A 22,294-nucleotide genomic window follows, 5' to 3' on the forward strand; every position below is an offset into this window, starting at 1 on the left:
TATTATATTTTCTGTTTCACTCATAACAAAGTTCTCTGAATATAGCGACCAAAAGCATACATATCTGTTATTTATTATATCTATTCTTCTTTATTATTTATTTAGCGTGAATTTAATAGAAATTACTTTAGGATTGTATTTATAAGAAAATATTATCAGATTTAGCAAAATATGATTGACTAGTTATATTATACACCTAAGATTCACGTCAAATGCAGAAATCTGCACCAGTTCTCCGTATTATATTTTCTGTTTCACTCATAACAAAGTTCTCTGAATATAGCGACCAAAAGCCTATCTGTTATTTATTATATCTATTCTTCTTTATTATTTATTTATAAAAAAATATATCACGACGTTTACAAATACGCATATTTACTTTACAAACTTGAGGAAGTGGCAACTGTTGCAACAATTTTTCGCAACAACCCGATCAAATAGGCCTTTAGAAAAACGAAGCCAAAAATGAGAAAAAAAGAATATTGAGTTTCTAGCAATTGTTGTTGCAAACAACTTAACCACCTATATGCGTTTACTTAATTTCATGAATGAGGTGAAAATTGATTCGAAATTTCATTTAGATAGGCCTTTGGGCGATCTCAACGCTGTACGGAGAGGAATTTGCCCCAACGTTTGAAAGGCCCTCTCTTAAAAGTCCTTTTAAAATTTCTTTTCAGCATTAATTTAAGTTCGTCGCCTACACAATAACAAGTTATATTGAAAGACTTGCTCATTCGTAAAAAACATTTGTGAAACGGAAGCCCAACTTTATATGATAGACTTTTAAAGGTTATCTCAATTTAGTATGATCATTACTGAAAGAATTATCTATTAGTTTAATGATATCAATTTTTAGAAAATTTGAATAAAATGCAGATAAGCTTTTTCGAACGTTTCTAACTGCTGAAATTACGGGTTAACGTATAAATGAATTGTTAGGTCCTTGCTGATTTGTGTACCTTTCGTCGTTTAATCAACCCTTATAATTAACTTTTCCAAACTTTAAAATTTTGTTAAGGAGTTTCCATTAATTTGACTGTAGCAGTTAAACTTCCACCAATTTCAATATCAGAGTCAGAACGGTACCAAAATAGAACGTACTTTTTCACAGCTCTTATTCCGGCGGATGTGGTAACTGCTGATAAATTGACCTCCTTAACAAAAACTTAAGAGTTTAAAAAGTATAAGGGTTGATTAAACGCCAAAAGATAAACAAATCAGCAAGTATCCAACATTTCATTTATACTTTCACCCGTAAATTCAGCCATTTAGAAACATTCGAAAAAGCATATTGTAACAATTGATATCATTTAAGTAATTTTACTGCATTAAATTTTCATTAATATTTTTTAGAATTTATTAGATGTCAAAGACCCTTTATGATGGCCAGTTTATTCGTATGGTTAAAATTATGATAAAATGTGCAGTACTTTTTAATAATAAATAGGCACAATATTTTTAATATATTCCAAACTATTCTTCAGATTGATCTTTATTATCACCTTTATTCAGAGTACATTAAAACAGAAAAAGACAAATTTAGTGTTGATTACTGTTCAAATTGGAATCACAGAGTTAAAACAAAATTTGAATCTTCAATTCGTCTTACAAAAGTATTCGAGAGCGCAAATTACACATAGTTAATTATAAATGGATTATTCAACAATAATTGAGCTGTTATTTTTGAAAGTGGTATAAGTCCACTTTTCTATGTATCGAGATATTTAAGGTTTTGCATTTGAATTAATTTAAAAATATTCGTAAACCTTAATCTATTCGAGTGATGTTATTAACACTATATGTTACACTTTTTAAATTTTATTATGAAATAATAATTATTACAATTCTTAAAAAAATAAACGATTTTTTTTTAGCTCCAAATGGACTTATACCACTTTCAAAAATAACATATTACAAGAAATAATAACAGGAGTTCATATTTTTATGGACGTTATAGCTTTACTGAAATGGGTTTTTATGTAAAAAGTAATAATTAAAATGAAGACATTTAAATACACGAATAACCAAGTTTATTATTTTTTTTAATTTCAGTTATATTAAAAATATAAAAATGAAAATTACTTCGTTAAGATCTTTAAAGCAAAAAAAGATATTTTAAACTTATTTTTCTTTTACAGTTAGCACCGAGCAGCGTACACTGAAGTAGCAATAATAAAAAATAATTGCAATAAGAAAGTTGTTTTAATTATAATTATTAGAAATGGACTTATTCCACTTTCAAAACAAATATTTTTGTGATAACATTTTATAGTCAAAATTCTTTTGTTGACTTTATAAAAGAAATCGTACTCCATTGAATGTCTGATTATAAATATGGAAAGAATGTGTTTATATCTTACTGAAATTACCATTAACTCTTTTCTTTAAAAATTGGACTTATACCACTTTCAAAAATAACAGCTCAATTATTCATTTCACGTATAATTTAATGTAGTCCCTTAAATTGAACACATGTAGTAAAATACATTAATAATTAGCTTGATCAGACCATGGGTTAGCGGGTAACAACGAGATGGCTGAAAGTGTACTGTTTCAGTAAAACTGTTCGAAAGGGTTGATCGTCAAAAACTGTACGGAAAAAGCGTCACATTGAAAAACAACCAACTTTGACAATTTTTTTCCTCTTTTTCTATTAAAAGATGAAATTCCCAAATTTTCTTTATAATATAGAGCAAATCCAAAAAATAAGTCCCAAGTTCGCTCGCTGTTAGAGAAGTATAAAGAAAGCTTAATTTCTATGGATTATGACAAAATGATAAATTCTACTTTTCTTACTTTTACCAAAAACTCTTATCTTAATAAACAAATAATACAACCATATCTTAATAACAAATTATCGTTTCATATTACTAGATTATTCTTTCAATTCAGAATGTCTGGGACCTTATGTACTGAAGTTTATTGTTAAAAATATTATATATAAAATAGATTCAAATAAATTTTGTATGGTTTGTAATGGTGGTCAGCGTGAGAATATCGCTCATTTGTTTTTAGAATGTCCTGCATTATATCATTTATAGGGAAAGTTTAAACCTTGACAACAACAATTTAACGAGAGAAATGGAAAGATTAGCTAATGATTACTCTCATAGAAACATTCACAGAGTATACAAATATGTTAAAAATATACTAATGTTACGGTCATTTCTGTTAAATGAGTAATGTTTGAATTTAATTGTACGTTAGATCTTTATTATTTTGTTTGTATTTTTTTGTACCAAGTTGTATGAATTGTTGTTGTGTATATAGTGACTCCCATTAATATTGGGACAGTACATACAGAAGTTAAAAATTGACGAAAATTAAAAGTGGCACCCATTTATTCAAATTTTTATAAATTCATTTCATTTTATAATTACTATTAATTAAATAAAAACTATTTAAATAAGTACATAAAAATGTTTTGGTAGATTAAAAAAAATATATATAATAATAAGAGCAAATTCTACCTCTCATAAATATTGGGACACTATTATAATTTATAGTTTGTCCAAGGTTTTGCCCGAATATTTATACAATTTGTAAATATATACCTTAAGCATATATTCAATATGAAATTAATAATTAAATTAGTTTATATAAATCAAGCCAGGTGTAACATGTCGCGCAAAAATACAAATACAACGATTGAACAAAGAAATATTATAATATCTTTGCACAAAGACAATAAAAAGTGTTAGAGAGGCAGAAAAACTGATCGGACCTAAAACATCTACTGCGTGGAACATCATTCAGCGTTACCAAAAAGAAAAAAGAATTGTTTCAACCCCACAAAAAAGCCGTCCTCAACTGCTCTCTGAGAGAGAGCAGCGTTATATATTAAAAGAATTAAAAAAGATCACCGACTTAGTGCTCCAAAACTTCTATGTGAAATTTTTGACATGTTCAGAGAGCAAAAATGGAGCAGAAACTGTTCGGAGAGTGCTAAGAAAACTCGACTATCATGGTAGAGTAGCCTGGAAGAATCCTTTTGTCAGTAAGATAAATCGTGCTAAGAGAGTGAAATTTGCCGAAAAATATTTTAATGAAAATAGTGACTTTTGGAATGATATACTCTAGCGATGAATCAAAATTTAATATTTTTTAGCCAGATGGAAGGGATATGGTCTGGAGGAAAGCGAATGCTGAACTCGAAAAGAAGAATTTACAGCCAACTTTAAAGGGTTTTAAAGCTGCACCACCGGGTGGAGGTGGGTCAGTTATGGTTTGGGGCTGGATGTCCGCATCAGGATTTGGAGAATTAATGTTTGTTGATGGAGTGATGGACAAAATGGTTTATAGTAATATATTAAAATATAATTTGAAAAAAAATGCCAAAAAATTGGGTATTTTAGGGTCTTTTAAATTCTACCAAGAGAACGACCCCAAACCTACGGCTTGGGTGATACGCCAGTGACTGTTATATAATTGCCCAAAAGTATTCCAAACCTCTCCGCAGTCTCCAGGTCTTAATCCCATTGAAGATTTAGCTAGTGCTTTAAGCAAACGAGTAATATCTAACAAAAATGAATTAAAACGATGTTTCCTGGAAGAATGGGAAAAAAACACCACCTGAATTAACCAAAAACTTGTTTCACTTATGCCTGATCGTTTGAGGGCTATTGTAAGTCAAAAAGCAATTATTAAATTATTACCAACCAAATATTAAATAGTAGGAGATTTTAAATATTGAACATTTAAACTCTAGCACTTCTGGTGTCCCAATATTTTTGAGAGCCTTATTTTACACTTTTTCAAAAAGTGCTACCTAACAGTTTGGAATTTCATCGATTTATTAAAACTGTCCGGTAGGACAGTTGTATAAGGGTTGATCATCAAAAACTGCACGAAAAAGCGTAACGTTGAAAAACACCCAACTTTGACAATTTTTTTCTATTTTTCTATAAAAGATAAAATTCCCAAATTTTCTTTATAATAAAGGGCAAATCCTCCTTTATGACTGTAATTTTTTTGCAACAACCTAGATCTGATAGATTTTGAGAAAAAAGTTGCCGAAAATTTGCAAAAACGGCATTTTCAAAAATTGTTCTTGTTCTTGTTCTTGTTCTTGTTCTTGTTGTTGTTGTTGTTGTTGTTGTTGTTGTTGTTGTTGTTGTTGTTGTTACCTTTTTTGTAAACAACGTAGCGCCTAAACGCGTCAACCGATTTTAATGAATGAGGTATCATTCGAGTCGGAATGTTATGTAGATGTGCCTTTTGGGGGTCTCGACGCTGTACATGGAAAGGGAGAGGAGTTAGCCCCCTTTATGTAAGGCCCCCCTCCAAAATTATTATCATTAATTACTCTGTAAATCTTAGCCCGATTTTGGTAAAATTTGGTAGGATGACAGGGTTAGGGCTCCCCTAACTACATTAAAGCGACGATCTGCTCTTACACTTGTTAAGGGGAAGTATAGCAATCGTTTCAAATTATCGAAACGTGAACCGATTTTCATGAATGAAGTGTCATTCGAATCGAAATTTTGTACAGATTTGCACTTTTAAAGTCTCGACGCTGTGCCTCATAAGGAGGGGACTTTGCCCCACCCAAGTTAGACCCTTTCTAAAACTATGTTTACCAATATTTCTATAACGCTTAGTCCCATTTTGATAAAATTTAGCAAGAAGAAGTGGTTTAAGCTCCTCTACGTGGCTGTGAAGTGCTATCATGCTCTTGCACCTACTAAGAGGAAGTACTGCAATCGTTAAAATTATCAATGAGTGAACCGATTTACATCAATGAATTGTCGTTCGATTCAAAATCTTTGCCTCTTCGCCTTTTAGGGAGAAGTACTGTAATCGCAGTTTATTTTTCTTACTCCTCTTAAAGGGAAGTACTGAAATCGCAGTTTAATTTTGCTATTTACGTACAAATTACCTTCTTATTTTATTCAAAACGCTTTCTCAAAAAAATTGTTATTGAGGATGGTTTGGGGGACCGCAACTATAATCATTCTTTAAAAAGATCTCACCAGTGGTAGTAACTCCGACTCAACACCTTTTCAGGTTATAATGATAAAATTAAAATTTATTATTCCCAATTTTAAAAAAATCTGTAAAGCAGATATGTAACTTTGCAAAACATACAAAAGGAAAATCTATCCAAAAGGTATACCTTTTGGCGTTTAATCAACCCTTATACTTAACTTTTTAAACTGTAAGTTTTTGTTAAAGAGTACTTATATATAATTTCCACAGATTTGCTAATGTAATTTAAAAAAAAAAAATTCCAAACTTTTGTATGTTGTTTTCATTTTCCTTTAAAATCATTTTGTAATAGGTGTCCCAATATTAATGGGAGTCACTGTATATAATTGGTAAGGATAAAACCGACTCCTTTTGTTACAGGTTTAGAACCTATAAAACAAACAAATAAATAATTAAAACTGTCCGGTAGGACAGTTGTATAAGGGTTGATCATCAAAAACTGCACGAAAAAGCGTAACGTTGAAAAACACCCAACTTTGACAATTTTTTTCTCTTTTTCTATAAAAGATAAAATTCCCAAATTTTCTTTAAATTATAGGGCAAACCCTCCTTTATAACTGTAATTTTTTTGCAACCACCCAGATCTAATAGGTTTCGAGAAAAAAGTTGCCAAAAATGAGCAAAAACGGCTTTTTCAAAAAATGTTCTTGTTCTTGTTGTTCTTCTTCTTCTTCTTCTTCTTCTTCTTGTTACCTTTTTTGTAAACAACGTAGCGCCTAAACGCGTGAACCGATTTTCATGAATGAGGTGTCATTCGATTCGGAATTTTATGTAGATGTGCCTTTTTGGGGTCTCGACGCTGTACATCGAATGGGAGAGGAGTTAGCCCCCTTTATGTAAGGCCCCCTCCAAAATTATTATTACTAATTACTCTGTAAATCTTGGCCCGATTTTGATAAAATTTGGTAGGGTGATAGGGTTAGAGCTCCCCTACGTAACATTAAAGCGACGATCTGCTCTTACACTTGTTAAGGGGAAGTATAGCAATCGTTGCAAATTATCGACACGTGAACCGATTTGCATGAATGAAGGGTCATTCGAATCGAAATTTTGTACAGATTTGCACTTTAAAAGTCTCGACGCCGTGCCTCATAAGGAGGGGAGTTTGCCCCACCCAAATAAGGCCCTTTCTAAAACTATTATTACCAATATTTCTATAACGCTTAGTCCGATTTTGATAAAATTCAGCTCGAATAAGTGGTTAAAGCTCCTCTACGTTGCTGATGCTCTTGCACCTACTAAGAGGAAGTACTGCAATCATTTAAATTATCAATGAGTGAACCGATTTAAATCAATGAATTGTCGTTCGATTAAAAGATCTTTGCCTCTTTGCCTTTTAGGAAGAAGTACTGCAATCGTAGTTTATTTTTCTTACTCCTCAAGTACTGAAATCGCAGTTTAATTTTGCTATTTACGTACAAATACCTTCCTATGTTATTCAAAACGCTTTTTCAAAAAAATTGTTATTGAGGATGGTTTGGGGGAACGCAACTATAATCATTCTTTAAAAAGATCTCTCCATTGGTAGTTACGGTTCCGACTTAACACCTTATCAGATTATAATGATAGAATTGTTTATTCCAAATTTTAAAAAAATCTGTAAAGAAGATATGTAACTTTGTAAAATAAACAAAAAGGAAAATCTATCCAAAAGGTACAAAAATCTCCTTAACAAAAACTTACAGTTTTAAAAGTTAAGTATAAGGGTTGATTAAACGCCAAAAGGTACACAAATCAGCGAGTACCCAACATTTCATTAATAGTTAAGTAATTCTACTGCATTAATTTTCATTAATAAGTTATTTTTTAGAATTTATTAGATGTCACAGACCCTTATGCTGGCCACTTCATTTATAATATTTTTTTGTTATAATTATGATAAATCACATAAATATGTACATGCATGTTAAAGTAGAAAAAGACAAAGTTAGAGTAGGCTACTGTCTTGAATTCGTCTTACCGAAATATTCGTGAGCACAAATAACAAACAGTTATAACAAGTAGATTATTCAACAATTATTGATTTCTCAATTGGGATTTAATTCAATCCCCCTAATTTTACTTATAGTAAAATACTAGAATAATTAGCTGTCCTAAAAATATGCATATCTTATTTATTTTATATTACATATATACAACATTGTGGGAAGAACACCTAGATTGAGAATGTAATTGAAGAAAACTATATTATTTGCGATAAAGCCAGATAATTATTACCGATTATTACAAACGTTTGACTACTACATAAAATAACAATTACTTTAATCGAAGAATGAACTTAAACCGACGATTTTTATTTAAAAATAAATAAATAAAATAAACAAAATCATTGATGTATGTTGGTGTAAGCAATTTTTAAAAAGGTTTTGAATTTTTTAGCCTCGTAATTTTTTTTTTTTTATAACGTTTTTCTTTTTAACCTGTAATTAACAGTTTGATTATTATAAATAACTAGATATTACATCAATCTACAGTGCTACTTGAACATATATTTTGTAGACGAAAATAGCCAGCATAAGGGTCTGTGACATCTAATAAATTCTAAAAAATATTAATGAAAATTAATGCATTAAAATTACTTAAATATTAATGAAGAATTAATAAAATGTTGGGTGCTTGCTGATTTGTGTACCTTTTGGCGTTTAATCAACCCTTATACTTAACATTTTAAACTGTAAGTTTTTGTTAAGGATAATAATATTAAATATATGGCAAATCCTCGTTTACAAAAGTAATTTTTTTTTACTACAACGTAGACTTAATAGATTTCGAGAAAAAAGTCCATTTTTTAGGAATTCTTTTTGTTTTTTTTCGTAAACAACGTAGCGCCTAAACGCAGGAACCGATTTTGATGAATTGGGTACTTTCGGTTCAAAATTTCATGTAGATCTGCCGCACATACGTGAGAACTTATTTAATAAATATTACTACAAATAAATCAGTAAATCTTAGCCCGAATTTGATAAGATTTGACAGGAAGAAGGAGTTAAGGCGTAACATTAAAGCGCCGTCCAGTTCTTATATTATAATCAATACTGTGGAAATCTTGAACAAATGATCAGTAAATCGTGTGAGTAAATGTTCAAGCCAGTTTTTTTTTTTTAATTTAAGCAGTGTGTGTTATTTGTGGTGATAATTAACATATAATCTTGATCGTAGATAACAGAAGCTGCACATATGTTTTTGATACCACGCTAGAGTAGCGTTCCGTCTTTGAGGTTGCCAAAATAACATAGCTGCGACTCTTAATTAAAATTTAAAAAAAATTATATGTTACCAATCATATCACTCTATAAATTCTAAGATATTGTAATCAAAACAATTTCAAGGCAGTTTTTACTTTATGATAAAGTGAACCGCAAGTTTCCTTAGTCTTATCTTAAAAAAAATAAAGAGAAAAGGAAGTCAGGGTTTGAACACAGAATATTTATTCAGTTTTCATGTAAACATATTTTTTTTTTAATACAAAAATAAATCACAGATTTAGAGGTATTGGTAAAATTTCTTTCTGGTTTTATTAAAACTGTCCAGTAGGACAGTTGTTTAAGGGTTGATCGTCAAAAAGTGTACGAAAAAGTGTAACTTTGAAAAACACCCAACTTTGACAATTTTTTCCTTTATTTCTATAGAAGATAAAATTCCCGAATTTTCTTTACAATGTAGGGCAAATCCTCCTTTATAACTGTAATTTTTTTTTTTTTTGCAGCAACACAGATCTAATAGATTTCGAGGAAATAGTTGCTGAAAATGAGAAAAAACGACATTTTCAGAAAATGTTCTTGTTCTTGTTACCTTTTTTTGTAAACAACGTAGCGCCTAAACGCGCAAACCGATTTTCATGAATGAGGTGTCATTCGATTCGGAATTTTATGTAGATGTGCCTTTTGTCGGTCTCGATGCTGTACATCGAATGGGAGAGGAGTTAGCCCCATGTATGTAAGGACCCCTCCAAAATTACTCCTTATCAAAAACTTACAGTTTAAAATGTTAAGTATAAGGGTTGATTAAACGCCAAAAGGTACACAAATCAGCGAGTACTCAACATTTCATTAATTCTTCATTAATAGTTAAGTAATTCTACGGCATTAATTTTCATTAATAAGTTATTTTTTAGAATTTATTAGATGTCACAGACCCTTATGCTGGCCATTTTCGTCTACAAAATATATGTTCAAGTAGCACTGTAGATTGACTGTAATATCTAGTTATTTATAATAATCAAACTATTAATTACAGGTTAAAAAGAAAAACGTTATAAAAAATATAAAAAAATTATGAGGCTAAAAAATTCAAAACTTTTTTTTATAAAAAACTTACATCAATGATTTTGTTTATTTTATTTATTTATTTTTATTTTTAAATAAAAATCGTCGGTTTAAGTTCATTCTTTGATTAAAGTAATTGTTATTTTATGTAGTAGTCAAACGTTTATAATAATAGGTAATAATTATCTGGCTTTATCACAAATAATATAGTTTTCTTCAATTACATTCTCAATCTAGGTGTTCTTCCCACAATGTTGTATATATGTAATATAAAATAAATAAGATATGCATATTTTTAGGACAGCTAATTATTCTAGTATTTTACTATAAGTAAAATTAGGGGGACTAAATTAAATTACAATAGAGAAATGAATAATTATTGTTTAATAATCTACTTGTTATAACTGTTTGTTATTTGTGCTCACGAATATTTCGGTAAGACGAATTCAAGACAGTAGCCTACTCTAACTTTGTCTTTTTCTACTTTAACATGCATGTACATATTTATGTGATTTATCATAATTATAACAAAAAAATATTATAAATGAAGTGGCCAGCATAAGGGTCTGTGACATCTAATAAATTCTAAAAAATAACTTATTAATGAAAATTAATGCAGTAGAATTACTTAACTATTAATGAAGAATTAATGAAATGTTGAGTACTCGCTGATTTGTGTACCTTTTGGCGTTTAATCAACCCTTATACTTAACATTTTAAACTGTAAGTTTTTGTTAAGGAGATTTTTGTACCTTTTGGGTAGATTTTCCTTTTTGTTTATTTTACAAAGTTACATATGTTCTTTACAGATTTTTTTAAAATTTGGAATAAACAATTCTACCATTATAATCTGATAAGGTGTTAAGTCGAAACCGTAACTACCAATGGAGAGATTTTTTTAAAGAATGATTATAGTTGCGTTCCCCCAAACCATCCTCAATAACAATTTTTTTGAAAAAGCGTTTTGAATAACATAGGAAGGTATTTGTACGTAAATAGCAAAATTAAACTGCGATTTCAGTACTTCCTTTTAAGAGGAGTAAGAAAAATAAACTACGATTGCAGTACTTCTTCCTAAAAGGCAAAGAGGCAAAGATCTTTTAATCGAACGACAATTCATTGATTTAAATCGGTTCACTCATTGATAATTTAAATGATTGCAGTACTTCCTCTTAGTAGGTGCAAGAGCATCAGCAACGTAGAGGAGCTTTAACCACTTATTCGAGCTGAATTTTATCACAATCGGACTAAGCGTTATAGAAATATTGGTAATAATAGTTTTAGAAAGGGCCTTATTTGGGTGGGGCAAACTCCCCTCCTTATGAGGCACGGCGTCGAGACTTTTAAAGAGCAAATCTGTACAAAATTTCGATTCGAATGACCCTTCATTCATGCAAATCGGTTCACGTGTCGATAATTTGCAATGATTGCTATACTTCCCCTTAACAAGTGTAAGAGCAGATCGTCGCTTTAATGTTACGTAGGGGAGCCCTAACCCTATCATCCTACCAAATTTTATCAAAATCGGGCCAAGATTTACAGAGTAATTAGTAATAATAATTTTGGAGGGGGCCTTACATAAAGGGGGCTAACTCCTCTCCCATTCGATGTACAGCGTCGGGACCCCCAAAAGGCACATCTACATAAAATTCCGAATCGAATGACACCTCATTCATGAAAATCGGTTCACGCGTTTAGGCGCTACGTTGTTTACAAAAAAGGTAACAAGAAGAAGAAGAAGAAGAAGAAGAAGAACAAGAACAAGAACATTTTTTGAAAAAGCCGTTTTTGCTCATTTTTGGCAACTTTTTTCTCGAAACCTATTAGATCTGGGTTGTTGCAAAAAAAATTACAGTCATAAAGGAGGGTTTGCCCTATATTATAAAGAAAATTTGGGAATTTTATCTTTTATAGAAAAAGAGAAAAAAATTGTCAAAGTTGGGTGTTTTTCAACGTTACGCTTTTTCGTGCAGTTTTTGATGGTCAACCCTTATACAACTGTCCTACCGGACAGTTTTAATTACTACTAATAACTCTGAAAATCTTAGCCCTATTTTGATAAAATTTGGTAGAATGATAGGGTTAGGGCTTCCCTACGTAACAATAAAGCGACGTTTTGCTTTTACAGCTACTAAGGGGAAATTTTGCAATAATTTAAAATTATGTATTTTGCAACTTTTTTCATGAATGTAGTGTTAGTAGGTTCAAAAAGTGATGTAGATTTGCATTTTTAGAGGTCTCGTCGCTGTGTTTAGTAGAGGAGTTTGCCCCATACAGGTCAGACCCTCTCTAAAACTATTATTACTAATCTTTCTACAACACCCAGTCCGATTTTGCTAAAATTTAGCACGAAGAAGCGGTTTGAGTTTTACTGCGTGGCATTTAAGTTTATGCTTACACCAACATACTCGTACGTCAATGATTTTGTTGATTTTATTTATTTATTTTAAATAATTAATCTTGTTTAATATTAAATAATAGTTTTTTTCAATTACATTCTTAATCTAGGTGTTCTTGCTGTGGGTAAAATTGTGATTATATGCATTATAAAATAGATAAATCATATATGCATATTTTCAGGACAGCTAATTATTGAAGTATTTTATTACAAGTTCTCAATTAAAGGGACTACAGTAAATTACAGTTGAGAGATGAATAATTATTGTTGAATAATTTATTTGTTATTAACTGTGTGTAATTTGTGCTTTCGAATACTTGTGCTGGTCGAATTGAAGAGTCAAATTCTGTTTTAACTCCGTGATTCATATATCAACAGTAACCACCTAATTGTTTTTTTCTATTTTAATGTACATAAGTATGTGATTACTAAAGAATTAATAAAAGGCATAATAAAGATAAATTAGAAGAATAATTTGGAATAGAGTTAAAATAAATTGCCTATTTTACATATTATCATTATTATATCAAAAAAGTTATTATGAATATAAGGGTCTGTGACATCTGTAACAATATTAATGTAAAGTTAATACAGTAAAATTACTTAAATGATTTAAATGAAGTATTAATTAAATAATGGGTTCTTGCTGATTTGTGTACCTTTTGGCGTTTAATCAACCCTTATACTTAACTTTTTAAACTGTTTTAGATAGTGACGTTGAAGGCTTTTGTCAATTAATTGAAATGGTTTTGTAGATACACTCTAGAAGCCTGTTGCATCGAAACATCAACTTGATTTTTTAAAAAATTATAGTGCTAACAGATATAAATATAGACTGAAAGTTAATTTACTGAAAAACTCGTCATTGAAAGAATCTATATTACTATGTAAGTTTTGGGCACCTTCTGGTGATTACGTGATTCTTCTTCCTCTTCCTCTTTCTCTTCCTCCTCCTCGTCATTCTCGGACGTAATGGTAGCTCCTAAATATTTAAATTTCCTCAGTCCCTCGAAACGATGTGGCCCAACTTACAGATCTCCGAATCTCCTTGCTCTTCTGGTACTAACCATATATTCTGTTTTTCTCGGCTTTGACCTGCAGATCGTAGGTGGCTGCTCCCTCTTCCAATTCCATAAAAAATACTCTGGGAACCTGTGGGAAGTACTCCTGTAGGCTCGGCAATCGAGACAATTATCACAGACCTGCGCTTAAAAGTGGTTTATTGTTAGAAAATTGCTATTTATTACCCTTAATAATGTGCTTAAGATAGAAATAAGCAATATAAAATCACATTTCTACTGTAGTTAACTTCTCAAACCTGGCTTGATGATTACTCTGTCAAAGTTGTATTTTTAACTCAGCAGTAATCGGCAATATTAATTGTAGTTGAACATCGAACTACTGATATATATACTGCTAGAACAAGGTGAAATGGTAGATGGTAGACAAATTCATTTACATTTTGGAAGTCGTGAGTGGTCATAGATATTTTCTCATTTGCTGACCTGTTCATACCTGTTTAATGTCTCGAAGTGGACAAATAGGTGGTGAGTTTGTAGCTTAAGCTCACTCGCCTCCTTGAGGATCACTCTAGGAGCGAATCATGGTAGATTTTCTTCTTTGGAAGCCGTATTGGTATTTTCCAGCTGCACTTTTTGTATTCGGAAAGGACGCATGAAAACAGAGAGATGCCCCTAAAGTTGCGACTGTACATTTGGTCTCGCTTCTGATAATAACTGCATATGATAGTTTATACCAGGCGCTAAAGATGGCCTTCTTTCCTGATACATGTCCCAAAGTTATTTGTCTACTTATGGCCCATCATATTTGGACAATTCGACTACCCAGTCCATTTGAGCCCGGCGACTTGCTATTTTTAAAGAAGATATAGAACGTAGAAAATTTGGAAAAACTGGAGTGCAGAATCTGTGGAAAAAGAAAAAATGTAGCAATGTAGAAGAAGATGTATCCTAGGCTGAATCTATAGGAACAATGTAGCAGAAGATGTATCCTAGGCTGAATCTATAGGAACAATGTAGGAGATGATGTATTCTAGACTGAATCTATAGGAACAATGTAGCAGAAGATGTATCCTAGGCTGAATCTATAGGAACAATGTAGGAGATGATGTATCCTAGACTGAATCTATAGGAACAATGTAGCAGAAGATGTATCCTAGGCTGAATCTATAGGAACAATGTAGGAGATGATGTATCCTAGGCTGAATCTACAGGAACAATGTAGGAGATGATGTATCCTGGACTGAATCTATAGGAACAATGTAGCAGAAGATGTACCCTAGGCTGAATCTATAGGAACAATGTAGGAGATGATGTATCCTAGACTGAATCTATAGGAACAATGTAGCAGAAGATGTATCCTAGGCTGAATCTATAGGAACAATGTAGGAGATGATGTATCCTAGGCTGAATCTATAGGAACAATGTAGCGATTCCAATTTTTTTTTTTTGAGTCAAATTTACTCCGGATTGGTAATGCAGTGTTAATCTTCTAACCTGGTGTAAAATATATTCACGGGAAGTTATATAATTTTATTAAAAAGATGTATTTAAAAAATAACTCCCAACTGTCTATAATGGTGTTATTTAAACATCATCCACATATGGGTGGATTTTTAAATCCATGGAATTTTATTAGCAAGAGGGAAACAGTCAAAATACCGCCAGCTAGAAGAAGTTGATTATTTGACGCCAAAGGATCACGGCTAGAGTTGTATAATTCGTTGCCTGTGGGTCGCTTGGCCTCAGACATCGCGACGGACAGAAATGTGGGTGCCAAAGGCGCTAGAACGCCTCACTTCGCGCACATAATTGCTCTATTTATACAGGGCACTATAATTAGCTCGCATTCCCTTACAAATAATTTTTGTAATAGCTTTTTGTCTTTTTTATTTTTGGAATTTAATTATTAATTTGTATTTTTTTTTTTTGAGCAAATTTGAACTTAAAAATCTCGAAGTGTACAACTGAAGCTTCTAGAAAAGTCTAAAAAATCTTCACTTTTATTTTGTAATGTGTTCCTACTTTTCAATCCCACAACGCCTCCAAAAATGCAATATAGAGACAGAGACTTGATTGCTCAAGTTTTATTTCGTAGCTGCTCCTGACATGCAATCGTATACTTTGCACGCTTTTTGCAGAACTTAAGCTCTCCTCTTGTATAATTTCTTAAATATAAGGTCTTACTTGATTGAATTGAACTTGCAGGTAAACTAACTGTACAGTACCGGCAATCTAAGCTACATACAACTACAAGTGGAAGTCTCAGTCTGAATTGCACGAAGTGAACAACCTTCAAATTGTACGCACTCATTTCATGTTTTTTACGAATTTAAACAAATTATTAATACGAATGAAATAAAATATTAAGACATAGATAGAAATCTGATGATAATCCTCTTGTCTTTTCTGATTGTTTTGAGGAAATGGTTTCTATTACAAGACTTTTAAATTCCAAATAAAATAGAAGACAATGAAACCATCAATAATGCAAAATGAAACGCTAATCGCACCAGTCAATTCTCGTACAATTGTACCACGGCTCTTTTGCTTAAAAGTCCGTCCTGGGCACAAGTCTTGAGTAATAAATACAGTGTGCTGAACGTCAACCATTTTTAAGAAGTTTACATTAATTTTAATTGTAAAATTATGGTAGATATTTTCAAATTGTGCAAGTAGAGAAAAGTAATAAAAAAGAAAATTAATAAAATACACAGCTAAGATATAAAGGCATGCGTTTCATTCAGGAAGGTTTCCCCCACGGCTGGAATGTGAATTAAAACACTTTTTGTGTGGCTTATCGACTGGTGAGTTCATTTGTGCCTTTAATCATTTTCACTTTTTGCTGTTGCCACTCGAGCTAAAATCTATCTTTGTTGTTAATAAAGTGCATAATAAATTGAATAGTTGGCTAAATTTTTACTTTATCTAAATAAGAGAAGATTGCAACCTTGGCGAATTTTCGAAAATGGATGAATTAACAGCTAAGGTTATTTTGCGTCTAAAGAAATGCGAGTTATCAGGGAAAATATTCCGTTTAGAGAGGCGAGACCTGCAAAGCTAATATGCATTGTGGTACTGGGTTCGATTCCCGGTCTTAGGCCTTGGATTTTATTTAATGGTTAATAAAAGAAATTTACAGTAAAGTACGTATGTTTGCTAGTCGCCTCCGTCCACGACACCTAATTGGTAGTTGGACGTAAAGCCCGCCTGAAGAAATAGGCAATTACTTTATTCCGTTTCGAGGCCCCCTAAAGTAAAAGCTCATTATTAGATTCTATCGTAGCTTCTATAACGTAATTTGCAACTCTAAATTACTGGCAAGCCCCGTGGCAGTACTGGAACGAACCCAGTTGTTTTGTAAATAGCTTTTTCGGATTAAAAACGGATATAATCTACCTTGATTCTATACTTAGTCGTAACGATGTAGAAAAACTAAGCTCGATCAGTAATAATTGTTAAGTGATGTTGTAATTATTGAAAATGAGTAGGATTCAAAGGGAAATGTATTTTAGTGTTTAATCGAAGATTTCATTATTATAGTTTATTACAACGCTATTTTATTAGATGATTTCTTACAGCAGCAGTTGGAGGTCAGCGTAGCCAAGAAATTATTGGAAACAAAACTATGGCCGCGGCGAATTGCCAACCATGTGCGCGCGAACAGGGACTCTGTTCTGACAACACTCCTAGCCGTTTGTACACCTAGACTACAGCTGTTCTTTAAACCAACTCCCAACCTATAGTCTTAACTAGTACAATACCCGGTTCCAACTCTCTAGTGTTATATTTAAAAATAACACCATATTCACTCCCTAACTAACTCACACTAAAATCTTTATTTTTCCCCAGGAAGAAATAATTATAATAACAATTCGAAATAAAAGTGATCGATCCACAAATAAGCTGATTATGACTATAACCTTATTGTCGAGCCCCCTGATTACAATTAAAGAAATTTTACCGGTTTACTATATTTCAGTTACGATTACCAAACACAAATCAATAATTGAGCCATTTATTTTGAAAGTGGGGCAAGTCCATTTTTGAAAAAAAATGAAGATAATGGTAATTATAGATAAAACTTAGTATGATCTTTTTATCTGTAAACAATTTAGAGTCAACAAAAAATTCAGAATCCTAATATTTGGGGGATGGAAGTTTTAGCTCTTAACAATATTGTAAATATTAATTTGAAAATGATGCAAGTCCATCTTAGGTTGAAATTATTTAACCGAACAGCAAAATTTAACTCCGGTTGCTGTAAGGTGAAGCAAATGTGATGATTTAACATCATGTCTTATCTATCTATCTTTGGTATTGGTAATCGGTGATTGTACAATATTTCATAAAATTTATTATTATTTAATAGTAATAAGTCCATCTTAATTTTGTGTTTCGATAATAACACCAACATCGGGAAATTTTTAGTACTATTGGCAACACTGAAAAACTGTAAATTGTGTAACATTCGACTTATATTATCGGCTATCAAGTAAGTTGTGTTGTTTTGTGCTCGGTGTACGAAAAAAGTTTCATTATTTGAAAATTAATAACGCATTGTGGTTTATTTTATAAAAAGAAAAAATGGCTGAAACCGATTACAACGGTAATTATAACTCTGATGCATCTAAAAGTTTATTATGTTTGTAGAAATAAGACCCACAATAAAAGAAGAATCATGGAATCAGAAACTGAATACGAAGGCAATTCGGACCAAAAGATTCAAAAAAATTCAAAAAAGAAGAAGTTAAACTATTGATTAGTATTTTGTTTTTATTGTTAAAAAAAGACTGATACGACTGAAATATTATCCATTTAAATCAACGATTACAATAATTAATTAATTTTGAAAGTGAGGCAAGTCCATTTAGTTATAATAAAACCTTTAATTTTCTTAGCCAGCACTATAAACACTATTGGATTATAAACTTACATTATCTAATACCACAAAATACAAAAAATATGTCTATTAATATTTACCAATTAAATTTATTGAAACGCAAAACCTTAAATATCTCGAAATAACAAAAAATGGACTTGCCCCACTTTCAAAATAAACGGCACAATTGAAAACCATTATTATCTCTTACTTCAGGTAAAAGCGAAAGTATTAAATCTTTTTAGTGGTTTTCAGTGGCAATAAGGGAAAGATTCATAGTCCCCAATAATTGATCTAACTTTGAAATATCTAAATCGTAATATTTCAAATAACAACTAAGGGTTTTCCACAACTCGTGGTACCATTCAGACATCGCGAGTAAATGCCTTCATCCAATCGACACGATTCTCTGCCTGTTCCTCCGTCAGACTATAACCTGCTATCATCTCCTTCACCTGGCACCTCCACCCACTTCTAGGTCTTCCTCTCTTCCTTCGGCCATCCACCTCGCTGTTCATCACCACCTTAGGCAATCTCTCTGGACCCATCCTCCTTACATGACCTCTCTAATTTCCAGGGCGTTCCTCCTCTCCACTCCCATCCCTTTCCTGATATCAACATTCCTAACTTTGTCCCGCCTTGAACATCCTGCAGATCTCCTCCAAAAATCCATTTCTACTGCTAGGGAGCCTCTCGCGCTGTCTTCTGTACAACAATAGGATACTTCGCAGAATCGATGTAAAGATTGGGCTCTTGGTTCTGGGTTCAATAGTTCCGCTCCATAGCACTGGGTTCAATAGTCCTATTACTTTTTTCCTCTCTACTTCCTGCTGGGAGGAACCATCCTTTTCTCCTGATGACCCAAGGTATTTAAAATGATCCACTCTTTTAATGCGTCTACCTTCTATTTTTTAAGGTACTTGCATTCGAAGTGGATAGGTACTCCGTCTTATCAAAATTTATACCCAGTCCCCATTCAGCATAACTCTCCATCAACTTCTTCAGCATATAGCACGCATCATCATCATCATCATCAACTAACTCATTTTGTTACGAATATTGTCTTACATTCTTGCAAGATCCCTAGCTGATACCTTATGGCGTGAGACTCATTTCACAATCGCTAGTTGGTGGGGACTTGTTAACTTATTTCGGTTGCCAGGAAATGCAAGCGTGGACGATGAACTGAAGATGAGGTAAACTGCCAAAAGTCTTTTCCCTGGGGACGTGCACTACTCGTATTTTGCGGGTTTGGCGACCGTTTTTCTCGCGACTGTGGAAGAGGACAGCAAAACTATTTTCTAGGTCAGCGACAGGCAGAGGATCTGCCTGGGGGTATTATAACTAGAACCAGATCTGTGATGTGCTTCGGTCTGAGTTTTTCGGCTAACCAACAAGTTTCCTCTTGGGGTATTTGTTTACATAGAGAACACCTGAAGAAACTCTGAGTGTGAAATGGTTGTCACCTGCAAATTGTGTGAAGAGATGGAGCAATCTACAATACATCTTCTGACTGACTGCGACGCTGTTAGCTAAGAAAGAGTCTAGGACTCCAGCCAATGAGACGATAGAATTGATTCGAATCCATATTTAAAAAAAAAAAATTTGGTGGTCCTTCAAAATTATTCAAATCAAAATGAAATTATTTCCAAATAATGCAACACAGATGTCTCACAAAATTATAATTACTGTTCATTATTTTTGGTGACTGATTCATAGTTTCATTAGGATGAAAAAAATAACTGCCAGTTTCAGTCATGCTATATTTTTATTATGCCGAGCTTTCGACCAAGGAACTAGGGACTATTTTACAGAATAGAATAGAATAAATATTTATTAAAATAAATATATACATAAAATAAATACAGAAGTATAAATGTATTATACATTTTAACCTACACAAGTGAGGAACGAGCAGGATAGGAATGCAGGGAAAAAAGGAGAGCAAAAACCTGCAGCTGTTGTAGAGAGTTAGAGTAGTTCTTTTGTGTCTGTATGTTGTAGAAGGATCGTAGGAGGCTATATCGCGACATAGTGGATTAGGATGACAGTCTAGAGTGGAAAGGAGTTTGAGCAGACGATTTTGGATATCGGAGTGTACGGGAATAAAGGACGCGGGACTGTTTTACAATGTCTACGAGCAGACAAGACAGAAGACACACCAACCTTTTATGATGTAAAATATTACATTCTCAATTAGCCCTGAAGATGACCCTAGTCCCTAGGTCGAAAGCTCGGCATAATAAAAATATAGCATGACTGAAACTGGCAGTTATTTTTTTTCATCCTATCAAAATTATAATATTAAATTGAGTAGTGGTGCCGTTGTAGAAATTGATTTAAATAAAATTTGATTTATAGTAGTCTAGTTTAAATATTTAAGTAAAAACTAGATTCAATGCAAAATATCTAAGAAAATACGTTTATTGATATTTATAAAAAAGTTATTGTTAAGTATTGCATTACCTTTTGTTTGCTATCAACAATGAAGGCCAGTTTCAATTTAGGATTTTAATTTTCCATGGCATTTAACTGAATGTATAGGTTATCATGGTGATGGGCACGTCAAATTAAATTTTTTATTGAATTCCGTGACAACTGAATAACTGACAAGTTCCTTTAAGTGATATAGTTAAAATTCCATTGCAGAATCGATGAACGAATTTTTTGGAATAGGTTCTGATCATGGCCAGACAAACTTGTTTTGCCCAATCTCTATATTGTTCTTTTAAATATTTTAAAACATCTTTGATTATAGACGTCATAGCACGCATGTTTTTTAGCCCTTGATTTTGTTAGCAGTACTTGTTTTGTTATTAATTAGTTTGACAAGCTGAACTTTTAAAAATATAGTTAGGTTCGCAGTACTGGGATTTTACCCAGCACTGGTTTTAACCACGTTTTCTTAATACCCTACGAGTTGAGGTCTTCTGGTTATACAGGGTGTTCAGCATAAGACTGCGGTAACTTCGGGAGGCGATTCTGGGCATCATTTGCAACAAAAAATTCCATATAAACTATGGCTCGATTCGGCTCCGTTTTATAGAAATTTTTAATTTTATGTTTTTTCAAGGTGTTACTACTTCTTAGCAAAAAGTTGTCTATATTTCTCAAAGTATTAAAGCTACAGCTATTTTAATAAGCTCATTAGAAAGAAGGTTAAATTTCCTTTTAAATAAGCTAATTTGTATTCCAAAAAAATAATATTAAGTATTTTACTTTGTGGCCCAAACATAAGAAATAGCAAGTTTCTAATTTTTTTCAAAAACTTTGACTTCATTTTTCTCAAAAACATTTTGTATGAAAAAACCGTGCACTATTCAGGAAAAATATCTACATACGATCACCTTTCGAACGGTATACAATAATTGGGGTTATGTTAAAAATTGATGCAGAAATCTGTGATTAATTGCAAAAAAGTAGGCCTCAAAACAGCGTTGGCATTATGAAAGGAATTCACCTACCATAAGAATATAACTGATCAGAATCATCAAATCCAGTACGAATTTTTGCAAACGTGTAATTTAATAATTAATTTATTTAAGAACTATATTCAAAAATATAAAACTTACATTAAAAATAATAAAATAAAATAAGAAGAATAAAAATGAATATGATGTTAAATGAGTGTTAGGTATGTACCAATCTCGAAAGAAAGGATTTTCGTTTAACGAATTTAGATCTGAGTAAATACGAATGTATTTACTCAGACCTGGTATACCGTTGAACATTTTTTGTCGCT

The 22,294-nt window shown here is 32.0% G+C and overlaps 1 protein-coding gene across 3 annotated transcripts in view; it reads left to right on the plus strand.

Annotated features, from left to right (window-relative positions):
* Positions 1-22,294, plus strand: part of Calx (sodium/calcium exchanger 3) — a 159,192-nt gene that overhangs the window by 20,402 nt on the left and 116,496 nt on the right. The window contains exon 1 of one of the 3 annotated variants that reach the window (XM_074143543.1): positions 18,132-18,279. The exons of the other annotated variants lie outside the window; for them this stretch is intronic. The gene's annotated coding sequence lies outside the window, so the exon portion shown is untranslated. Of the gene's footprint in view, positions 1-18,131; positions 18,280-22,294 lie in introns of those variants that run through there. 3 annotated transcript variants of the gene reach the window in all.

This window comes from Rhodnius prolixus, unplaced genomic scaffold, assembly GCF_049639745.1.
Source record: "Rhodnius prolixus isolate KJV_2025 unplaced genomic scaffold, Rpr scaffold_12, whole genome shotgun sequence".
Lineage (NCBI taxonomy): Eukaryota > Metazoa > Arthropoda > Insecta > Hemiptera > Reduviidae > Rhodnius > Rhodnius prolixus.